General features: G+C 41.8%; 1 protein-coding gene and 1 non-coding gene across 12 annotated transcripts in view; both read left to right on the top strand.

The window, feature by feature from the left end:
* The window catches only part of Trpm (transient receptor potential cation channel, subfamily M), a 412,514-nt gene that overhangs the window by 106,088 nt on the left and 294,074 nt on the right, over positions 1-12,352 (top strand). The window lies entirely within an intron of this gene.
* TRNAA-AGC (transfer RNA alanine (anticodon AGC)) lies at positions 8,694-8,766 on the top strand. The gene has a single exon. It is a non-coding gene; the product is annotated as a tRNA-Ala (tRNA).

Here is a 12,352-nt window from a genome sequence, read left to right as displayed (position 1 = left end):
TCAACCGGGTGGCGCTTTTAAGCGGTCAGAAAAGTCAGGGAATTCCATCAGAAGTCAGGGAAACGTCAGGGAATGATAAAATGAAATTTTCCTCCACCGTGATCTTGTAGAGTGTTTACCGTCAGTATAAACCCAAAAATCCGGATAATATCAACACTGAAATAAACAGTTAAAGGCTCCATAGAATAGACGTACCGTCCGTTACAGGCTCCGAGGCAGAGAGTTCCGAGTGCCGGAGCTGTAACTCCGTTTGCTCCGGATGCTGAACCCGGAACTTTTTGCCTCTGAGCCTGGCAGACGGACGGTATGCCTATGAAACCTGCAAGAACGACTTCCACGGACGAAGTTTTTATTTGTGAAGAAATTCGATGTCATCAGGAAAATTGGCCAGGGATCAGGAAATTCCAAAGGTTGAGTATTTTTCAACCACATGCAGTTTAGCACATAAAAAAGTGAAACATTTAATGCGATTCGTCTTAAATGTTGGTTCGTAAAATCAAACGATTGTTAATTTATTCGCCCAATAAAATCCGGAAATTTCATTTGATGGATCCGGAAAATCGAAAGCGCATTTTTAGTAGACACCCTGTCTTGACCCTTATAGAGCGGTTTTTTTTTTTTTTTTTTTTTTTTAAATTCTAGGGACTCCCGGAAGTACTTTCCTTTGACGTTGGAAGACTCGCAAAATTCCAACTCCCCATCTCAATTCGCTCAAAGGTTACACGGATTGTCCCTGCGGGAACTGGACTTTTGGACCACCCTGCAGGTGCAAAATTAGGGCCCCACGTCTAGTCGAGAGCCACACGGTCTGGCGCTCCCGAATTTGTTCTTTTGTGATGGTGCGCGTCGCAAAAACCACGGATCTACTTGCGGTTGCCGTAGAAGTTAAGCTGTTTTGGCTTTGCAGGGCGGTGCGCTCCGCGGACCGCTCTGTAGCTGTAGCCTGTAGCGTATCATTCGAACCAGTCATTAAGTTCATTCGAAGTTATTGAAGGCTAATAGACCACTAGACTAGACAGGGTTGGTATTTGAATCGGGACTCTAGGAAAGGGCGGAAGGCCGAAAATGAATGGACCGTGGCATCCGTCGTTAATCATGACGCGTTGTCTCCTGGCCAGAAATGGAAATTTTTACAAGATTTATTCGCGTGAAATTTCTTGAAACGTTCGGGAATGCACGAAGGAGGTCAAGAAACGCCTAAAAACAGTGATGCTCAATTTTGAAAATTGAATCAGTGAGAACGAAAACACACCAACTGTGTAACTCGAAAATGCTTAATTTTCATTGAAGACAGTCAATTTACATAATGGTCATTGAAGTTAGCGCATCTGTTCCAACTTGGACCTTTAAAGAATCCTTTAGTACTTGTCCTCCGGAACCAAAAGTCTACTCCTTACAATTAGACTAATTTCTTCACCTATTGTGCAGTTTTGTGTGTGTCTTGATTATTTTCATTTTTTCGAGTTGGTGTGCTTTCGTTCTCACCGATTTAATTATCACCCCAAGCACGCAGTTTTCCCCGTTTTTATTTTTAGTGTTACGTATCGCTTTTTTTCGAGTTTTTGATCTCCCAATTGCCACTTGGTAAGGGCGGGATTTTCAGTTTTTTGCACGTGTTTTCATAGTTTCTCCCCCCGACTCGGATTTCTTACGTAAAACTGGGCTTGCCATCACCCCCCCCCCCCCGGTTGTATAACGCCTCACGGTACGTTCTAAACGTAAGACGTTACGACGTTTTTAGGCCGAATTAGGTATCGCCGAAGAAGTCTAGCTATCCTCTTATTCTGATCAAGAAGCTGGAAGTTGAAACTTCACACGTACTTCAATGGAAATACTATCGCGAGCCGATGTCCGAAAGAGGTGTTATCACCCCATGTCGGTAACTTAGAAATAGGTGCGCAGGTGCGCTGTAGGAGACTTCGACAGGGTCCCGCGGGTTGCATACTGGCGCTCATCACAGGGGAAATCCGAACCAAGATCGAGTTGAACGACTTCCCAGCGCAACGAGAAGATCCTCGAACTTAGCAGAATGTTGACCATGGTCGATGACCCCCGAAAATCAACCAATCTCCAGATGAAACTCATCAACGTCCTCGAAACGACCCGCTTCGAGCGAAAGAACGTCCTTTTCATTTTCTCATGAGCCTCCAGTCGCGAATGAATAGACGTTTGTCGAGGACCATGCCCGACTTTTGATAGGCTACGATCGCGTTGGCGAATGAAAAATAGCTGGAATTAATGCAATTTTTCGCCGTCTTTATTGTGCACGCATCTCAACACGCGCCGAACTTTGCATGGAGCCACGGTTTCCCAGGCAGCGCGCGACGGGAAGTCGACTGAGCGCGGCAATCGGGTACAATGATCCCGAACCTATCTGTCGCGAATAAAGAAGCGGTTTTCATTGCCAGCACTTGTGGTAACGGACATGTTTTAATTATTGCACCCATTGCGGATCCAGCAAATTGGCAAAATTGTTTTTCCTGCATTTAAACCCGATTGTATCGATTTCCGGAGGGACCAGGGCTAGGTGCTCCGACAAGAATCGATTATTTAACATAGGTTTAAATGGAGGAAATCCGGTGTTGCCAAATTACTGGGTCCGCCTATGATTCACGGTAAAAAATAGGGTAGTCGACACAACCAGCGGCTGGTTAAAAATGCGCCAGCTACCGTGCGGTAGTTACGATAACTACCGCGTTGAAGGTCACAACTAACCCGGTAGTTACATCAACATCCATGGTTTTTGATGTAACTACCGGGTCAGTTGTGACCTCCACCGCGGTAGTTATCGTAACTACCGCACGGTAGCTGGCGCATTTTTAACCAGCCGCTAGTTGTGTCGACCACCCTACTTTTTTCCGTGTTGCACCCATTAGCGCGGATTAGAGTCCCTTAATAGAGAGAGTTGAGACAACGCGGCTTATGAATGACAAAAATGGAAATGAAGATTACAAAAAACGGACTTTTTTGTTATCTTTGATCAACCCATTCCCGAATTCCTGTCTCCGTTTCCCCTCTCATTCCATTTGTTCCTTACCGCGCCGCGAATTCCCTGGTTCATAGCAGTATATACCTAATCTTTGCAATTGGTGAATATGTATCCAATCTTTATTCCCGTTTGTGACACTGCGGAGGCCTAAAATTGGGAACCAATCAGAAACTGATTCGTATTATCTTTACTCTCAGTATAAAGGAATTCCAGCGCGGATAAGGAGCCCTGCTGACTTCGCGCGGCCAATTTCGAATCGCGCGCTGCCTGTGGGAACGCACCTCCAGCGAGGAGGCAAAGTACGAGGTGGCTATTATGCGAGAGTTAAACGCTGATCCACGTATTACGCGGAGCTGCTCGCTTTGTCAGCGGACGTCGGTCATTAACCCTTTTGGATAGATATCCCGTCCGAGGTGTATTTCTATCGAAGGCAGGTCGGTAGAGACTCACAATCAGTGTTGAGAGAGGTGCGAGTCCCAAAAACCATTCTGAACCGGCCTATTCTAAAAGTGACATGAAATATGTCGAATTTTTAGGCGAAACACAGTAGCTTGAAACAAAGCTACCTGGACGAGCGACATTGGTAACCTGCGGGCTGATTATTGAAATTGATAGACAAATAGATAGACAAAGGAGACCAGGAAAAATGGAGTGAGCCCTTTGGTCGAAGCGGGTGGTTGCAATAGACAAGGTAATAGACTATATAACTAACCGCAACCCAAAAGAGACCTCTTAATTAGTCTATCATTCTCCCCTTCAGTACGCAACAACCACTCGTTTCAACCAATGGGATCACTTCATTTGCCGATTGTCCGCTTTGTCTATTAGTTTCAAAAGTCAGCCAGCAGAACGTGAAACTTTTCGTTATCTGAATTTTGACGAAAAAGTACAAAATACGAATAAAAATATACTGTGAGTTTTGTTAATTTTAAGGTAGTCTTGCACCAACCTTAAAGTTTGCAATACTCATAGAATTTTTCATTCCGTATTTTGTACTTTTTGATGTGGCATATCATTGTAATCCTCACTGGAAAAAAAAACTCCGGCCGTAGAAGCCGCTTTTACGTACTTATGGGGTATGTAGACAATACCATTCACGTTCCGGGCTCAGAGGCCGAAAGTTTCGGACGTGGCACCTGGAACTTTCGAACTTGAGTCCGGAACGGACGGTATGTCTGTATAGCCCGTAACTTTTTCTCAGTGCTCTCAAGGATCCATTTACAAAATACGCTGAATTTAACTCGCGGCTTTCAATAATCGTCCTTTTTATGATGCCATATTGAGGATCTTTTCAACCCTCCCTCCATACCACATTGTAAACCATATGAGACCTCCGAAGGAAAGGAGCCATTTGAGAAGCGACTGTGAAGTGTGAATACGACCCTTAATCACAGCGTAAGCCTTGTAAGGCCTCCTAAAAGAGGAATTGTTCAAAGAACGACCACGAGAAGTAGTGAAAATACAAATTGGATGGTTGAATATGCAAATTGGACCCGGTGTGCGACTGGGGGTACCCGGAGCCCGGAGCGGCAGGTGCCATTGGTGGAGACGCGGATAGGACCGGTGACTGGGGACACACGCGTGAGTCAATGATTGAAAGCCCGAGTCGAAGCCGATGACCTGCGCCACGCAGTGGATCGAGTCAATACGAGAGTTCGGACAAACTTTCGAAACTTTAAACGCTTATAACTCCGTTTATACAAACCTTTAAGGTTCCAAAGTTGGTTTCCTTGTTTTCGTTGTGAAATTTTCTTCGAAAGGCAACCCTTGAAATCTAATATGTGACGAAATAAACTTTTAACTTTCCAGTTTTAGTCAAAAATTTCATGTCCGACCTGTCTCATTGACTCGATCCACTGTGCGGCCTAGACCTTGCTCCCGAGCCTTGACTCGCGCTCGCCTTCGCCTTATCACTGGGGAGACCGGGGGGACAAAAGCGAACTAGTTTCCATACCCACTTCACGTGGGATCACTCCTTTTCGCGCAAATTTCACACGCCGGCCGGCGCCTCAATGTCCATCGCGTCTAGTCGCTGCCCAGCTCAGCGGCTTTTAGCAATCCAGCAAGAACCATTTTTCTTTCTTTCCTCATTTGAGGTGATTTTGAAGCCTTAAATGTCATTTAAGGTTTAAGTTACACCCCCATTTAAGATTTTGGCAGAAATAGAGAGAGATCTTTCACTAGCCTCTCGGGAATACCTTACGAAAATGTCAGGAGTGCAAAAAAGTAAACTTTTTCAAATACAAGGTGGAGTGAAGTTCCAAAAAGGACCATCAAACCGTGTGAGGTCGTTAAATCTTATCTATTCAACGTTGCAAAGCGCGTAGAACTCTTTCAACGAGTGTAAAAGCGGCGATACAACTATTTCAACTCCAACGTAGCTCAAATTGCATAACTGTCCAGTTGAAGGAAAACTCACTCTCAATATCGGGGATTAGAACTCTGTCACCGAGTATAAAAGGGGCGATACAACTATTTCAACTCCAACGTAGCTCAAATTGCATAACTGTCCAGTTGAAGGAAAACTCCCTCTCAATTTCGAAGATTCAACACCTCCTCAGTCCTCATGAACATTTATAAGGGAGCAACAGCAACAGTCATCTCACTTTTTTCGGCCGTTGACTTACCAACTCGAGGGTGATGAGCTTCCCAGGTAACGCAATGAACCAAACAAGTTTGCTAAACTTCATTTAGTTCGCGGAACAAAATACTCAACACATTTGTTCAACATCCACCTCGTAGGCAAGTCAATAGTTGAATGTAGAATGAGAATCCCTGATCGTAAAACCAACACCATCGCCAAGTTTTCTCTCTGTTTTTCTGGTTTTTTTGTCACCATGAAAAGAAAGAAACAATATTATTTATCTAAGCGGACACGGTTTAAAAAATAATTTTTGGTCCAAAACGGTTTAACGGGTTTAATCCAAGAAATCGACTCAAGGAACTTCAATTCTGGAAGTATTTCAAAAGCAAAATATCACCCTCTCCTAAATTTTCGACACAGTACAGAAGAACCTCAAAAATGCCACCCGTTTCTCCCCCATAAGTCAATTTTCCGACCCAGCCAAATCACATCTCCGCGTTTTTATTATGATGGTCACTTGTGGAAAGGCAAAAGCTCACTCTGAGGCTACTCACGTACTCGCTGGACATGGCTTGAGGGCATCCTAAACTCGTCAAAAATCTCTTTGGACAGGCGACGGGAAAAAGAAGTCAAAAGCGCTTGCACTCGCGGTGTTTGAATGCATTAGAATACATTTGCTGTGCATGCATAATACAATCCGCCGCATCTCCGCTGCTTCTTTTTAATCTCCCTCGAAAGAAATGCTTTTTTCACGAATGTCACGAGCGCCCGGCGCACAGTAGAGTATTTGAAGAAGTCGGACATGAAATTTTGGACCAAAAATGCTATTTTTGTTGTTGCAGGGTGCACTGGAAAAAAAAAAAAAACACATTGGATCTAGAGTCCAGTCTCTTAAAGACATGTAAAAATACTCTTGATTCGATCAGATTTAAGCTTAAATCAAGAAACAAGCCTCTTAATTTGAGCGGATTTCCTTTTGATTTAAGCTTAGCTCTGATTGGATCAAGAGTCCTTTTTCTTGTCAATGTTTTCAAGAGTCTGGACTCTAGATCCAATGTGTTTTTTTTCCCAGTGTGTCTATAAGTCCGGAAAGTCTGAAAATAATACCGATTTTTTTTTTTGAGGGGGAGAGTTCCGATTTTTAAGGGGGATCCGGAAGTCCTGAAAAAGTGAGGAAATTCCGTAAAAGGTCCGGAATTTATTTAATTTTTTTGTCATTTTGTCTCAATTTGAGCGAGAAATTCAAATATTTGGAATTTTCCGAATTTCGCCAAACGGAGGTACTGAAAAAGTACCGAATTTTTTATTGAGGAGGTACTGAATTTTTTGGGAATGCACTGAAGAAGTACTGTAAAAGTACTGATTTTTGACCCGCCTGTTTTAGAAGACACCCTGGTGTGGCTTGCACATAGAGAGATAATAATATAACGAGAAAAATATTTTACATTTTTTTCAAAAATTCCCGATAATTAGTGATTTTTCAAAGGAAATTTGGCAACGTCTGAAGGCTCATACGGCGTTTTTCTTTCACTTAACGGTATACCCGGATTTTCCGGGAGATTTTTCTTAGGATGCAGCTTCTGAGAGCAAGCAACCCATTTATTCTTCGTTTTTGATGCAATCAATGTATTTTCTACGGCAAGTAGCCGGTAGTCGCGGTCGCGGTTCCCCTCGTTTCCACCTTGCCTCGGGGCTCCGGCAAAAACACGGTTCGCACAACAAACAAGGACCTGCATAATTGAAGCACTTATGAAATACGAGTGAAGTGCTCGGACCAGGGGATCAAAATTTAAAGCACCGGTCAAATAAAGCGAGCAAAATCTAAAATCGCACGGCGAATTCCATCGAGCCAACGGAGTCGGGAAAGGAGTACGCCTTTAATTTTTAAGGCAAGCGCCGTCGGAGAACAGCTGAAAAGCGTGCATTTTCCTTCTTTTACTCGACGGTGTTCCCATCTCCGCAGAGAACCACTGGATTTTTAAATGATAATGAACCAACAGCAGAGGTGAAATTTCTGAAAAACTGGAACGCACTAGTGCCTTGCTAAGACAGAACGCCGTATGAGTCACCAGGCGTTGTAAAATTTCCTCCTATAAATCACGGATTTTCGTGGGAATTTATGAAAAATTTTCCTCAGCCTTTTTCGGGTATTTTGTTCGTAATTTGGACGTATTTCTATCAAACGGAACTATGTGCATTAAAACATGAGCCCTGAGGCCCACAAGAATATATGCATTACACACTGGAAAAAAAACACATCAGATCTAGGGTCCAGACTCTTAAAAACATTGACAAGAAAAAATACTCTTGAATCAGTCAGATTTAAGCTTACAACAAAAGGAAATCCGCTCAAATTGAGAGGCTTGGTTCTTGATTTAAGCTAAAATCTGATTGAATCAAGAATATTTTTTCTTGTCGATATTTTTAAGAGTCTGGACTCTAGATCCAATGTGTTTTTTTTTTTCCCAGTGACGAGTGACGATTTTTCGGGCGCGCTTTTTTGTCATGGAAGGCAGTTTTTTTTAGAAACTACATTTATCGTTCAATATCAGCGAAGATTTCAATTGGATTTTTCCTTTTAATTTGTTGCAGGTAAGTCTTTTTTTTTTTTTTTTTTTTTTTTTTTTTTTTTTTTTTTTTTTTTTTTTTTAATTTGTTTTCAAAAGTACCTTCGTTGTTTTATATCAGCACGGATTATAATTGAATTTTCACTTTTTTTGTTTCAGGTGAGTCTATTTGTCAATCCAAGTAACGTGGTACTTCTCGAGTCCTCAAAGTATGTAAGTCGTTGTATGATTACTGTAAGTTCTTTGACGCTCCGTGGCGTGGCGTGCGCTTTACGCTATCGATCGATCTGCTATTTAACTCAAGAGAAAAGGATCGATAAACAGGGTGTTCGTAACGAGCACCTTAATATTCGATTCTTCACCACAGCTTCAAACGGGAAATATCAATAATCGATCATTGACGCCTCGCCACTATCTAGGGCGTTGCCTTGCTACTTGGCACGGCCGGCAGTACAAAGCACATTGCAGAAATACTGAATCAGCACTCGATTTCGCACTAATGGTTGAACTTGCTAGTCGTTTTTAAGTTGTTGAATTCAATTCATCGTTAACTGGGGGCGTAGCTCAAATGGTAGAGCGCTCGCTTAGCATGCGAGAGGTACCGGGATCGATACCCGGCGCCTCCACTTGACTTTTGATGGAGAGAGAAAAATTGCGTAAGGTCCAGTAACAAGCTTCAGGCTTCACATGACATAGGTAGATCGAGAAGATTTCCAAACTTTAAGAAGTTGCGGTAGTCGTATCTATCTATCTAGTAGGCAGATTTTTAAGATTTTTCAGCCATCAGTTGGTTCTACAATGTTCTTTTTTTTTTTTTTTTTTTTATAATAATTATTTTTTAGGCTTTATATCCGAGGGTTACTGCGGCCTTGGAATTCCAATTCTAGAAGGGACCTGAAAAAATGGAAAGTAATGCAATAATATTTCTTCTCTTAAGTTGGATTTTTAAGCTCGATCTTTATTAGCTATTAACCAAAGCTAATCGCTTATTTAATTTCACTCCCTTGCACAGGGTATAAGGGTTTTAGTTGGCCGTCGACCAAACTTCACGGTATCGCTGCCAAATCGCGGATGACACTCCGTATTTCCCATCTTGAATTTTCAGTTCGAGTCTATTTTGACAACAGCGAATCCCAAACGGCAGAAACTTGTCGCCTAGAAAACCCGCGTAACTGCAATTAAATCCTCAAGGAGATCGGGGCTGTAGCGAGGCGTTAATGATCGATTATCGATATCTCCTCATTTGAGACTGTGCTAAAGAATCGTTTATTATAGTTTGTTCGTTGCGAACACCCTGTTTATCGATCCTTTTCCGCAAGTTTAAATGGCAGATCAATCGATTTATCGCACAGCACGCCACGCTACCAATGCTGGGTTCTCCATTAGCAGAGCTGTGCTCTAGAAGGGTGCAACCCTACCGCGGTAAGGAAGAACAACGTGTTCGCATCAATATGTTGCTAAATATTTTCTGATAAAGTACGGATCCTCCGACAAACTTGTGAATTTTTCCCCTTAAAATTTATAGACGATCATATGGACCACATTTTGCAAAAAGGAACCACTATTTCTGGTCCATTTCAGAAACAACATACATGGCATTGGTTTCCTTATGTAGATATGTGCATTTATGGAGGAGCCATAGATTGTGGTTCCTTATTGCAAAATGTAATCCATATTCGCAATTCATTTATGAACGAAAATTTTGGAAAAAAAAAAAAAAAAAAAAAAAAAAAAATTCCATAACTTTTTTTCAAAAACAAATATTTTATCGAAAGAAGTTTAGCAACATTGGAGTGTTCATGCGATGTTTCTCCTCAACTCGGTGCGGTGGAATCGTGTATTCGCAGCTTGGCGAGATTTGTAGCCGGCGCACTATGGATTGATTCATCGCGAGGAGTTGGACATGAATTTATTTTACTAAAATTGCAAATTATGGTGTTCATTACATTAAAATATGAATTTTAAGGGGTAGATTTTAAGGAAATTTTACGAGGAAACCCTCGTTAAATTTCCATGCCTTGTCCTAAAAAAGGCGTAAGCTTTTAAAAGCGCCTAGTTTATGTCCGACCTCTAATCATTGACCAGCTTCACTGTGCTGCATTTAACTGGAAGTTTGCAGTCCGTTTCGGCAGAGATAATGCGTGCGACGGAAGTTTGGCGTTTTGCCTAGGTCTCAGGCGTCGCGGCTAAGACACGCACCATTATCAGATGGTCATTAATCATGGGAAATAATCCGGTGGTTTTCTCGGCCGTTGGGCGGGATCACGAAATGTTGGGGACAGCGAGGCAGGGATCCAGGACCGAACGGTGTTGAGGACAAGGAGGCTTAACCACCGTTCGAGAATCCTAAATCTTGCTCCTTTGTTCAATTGTGTTACATCTATACCAACTATGAGCATTTTGCATTGCTAAGGAAGAACGCCGTATGAGCCTACAGACGTTGCCAAATTCTTTTGACAAATCTTGAGTTTTTAGATATATTTTTAAATATTTTTCTTCTGATTTTTTAGAGAATTTAGTTGCTAATTGGATCTGAATAGTCCGCAAATTTTAAGGAAAAATATGCATTATTTTACGCAAGAATTAATATCTTCTGAGACGAAATTTGGCAATATTGGAATGTTCATACGCCGTTTTTCCTTAGCACGGCAGCCTACCTGGCCACTGTTCGAGGCATCTGGGAAAAGCTTCATTTGAGAACGCACGCAATCCGCAATCGTATTGGGATAATTTGAATTAGTGGTTTTTCCCTCGAGGGAATAAAGTTAGGGCATGGAATTCTCAGGAGGATTTCTAAGCAAGTTTGACCGAATGAACCACCTTAGTGCGACTTAATCACATTTTTAATGAGGAGCATGGAAGACAAGTGGAAAAAATGCTGTCAATGAAACAATTGAGTTACTAATAATTTCGACTAAAACTAGTCTTGAACCATATTTTATGAATAATAATTTAGTACTTAAATCCAACTTTTATGCATCGATAAGTGAGTTTGAGTTTTTTTGCCGCCATAAGGCTGCGGTTGAGAGGGAAAATTATTTCATGTTTACCAATCTACCAATACTTATTAGAGGCGGATCCAGCAATTTGGCTCCTAACTAATCCTAACCCGAGAATCGATACATTTCCATGGGTTTAAATGGAGAAAAACAATGTTGCAAATTTGCTGGATCCGCCAATGATACTACATGGTGATGACAGATGCAACACGCCAAACGAACAGATAGGCGAGAAGGTTAGAATGATCAAGGTCGAGAGTTGCCTGCTGTAATAACAGCTTTTCTTAAATTTTTCTGTCTCGTTAAGGCCGAAAATGTCATATATTTCAATCGTGCGGAATATAAAATCTCGCAATGAAGAGTTGTTCATTGAGTGAAACAGTACTGCTAAAAATTAAAATTGACACTAACACATGCTGTGTGTGGTTCTCCTGGCCCGGTCCTTTCTCTCAAAATCATTTACCAACACACTCTCTCTTGATTTCCCCTGCGGCCAGATGTATTCTGGATGGTATTGTTTCTATCGGTAGCCATAGAAAACTTTTCATGGTGCTCAACTGCTCATGTCGCGCCAATTCAATATCACTATCGACATTAAAATCCCAGCCGAAAAAATACGATTTTTAACGTTCAACCACGAACAATGCAGCCCTTTGGGTCGCACAGTGAAATCGAGTGAAAGGAAGAAGTTGGACAAAATCTGGTTTTGAAAGCTTAAATTATTGGAACTATGAATCAAGAAATTTCAGGAGTGGCTCCATTGGTTTTTTATGAAATTTCCTTTCAGATATACGGCCCTTGAATTCGAATTCATGGTGCCCATGTCGCGCCAATTTCAATGAAACTATCGACATTCAAATCCCAGCCGAAAAAATACGATTTTTAAGGTTCAACAACGAACCCTTGGGCAGCCCTTTGGGTCACACAGTGGATCGAGTGAAAGGAAAAAGTCCAACAAAATCTGGCAACTTTGAGAGCTTATATTATACTTATACTACGAAGGAAGAAAGGTCAAGAGTGGCTCTATTGGAATGGGCCTGTTGCAAACTTTTGCTAGAGCAAAAATAAGAGTTGTTTCTTATAGATAATGCCTCAAAAATCACGATGAGCGCATCGGCAAACTCTGAAATGCACTCATAACTTCACAATCAGCGTAAGAAATTTGCGTTTTTTTAAGCTTCCCGCTTCAAAAACGATACTACGGCATAGGTGA

Source organism: Bemisia tabaci, chromosome 6 (genome assembly GCF_918797505.1).
Source record: "Bemisia tabaci chromosome 6, PGI_BMITA_v3".
NCBI classification, from domain to species: domain Eukaryota; kingdom Metazoa; phylum Arthropoda; class Insecta; order Hemiptera; family Aleyrodidae; genus Bemisia; species Bemisia tabaci.
This window is presented reverse-complemented; position numbering and strand designations above follow the sequence as displayed.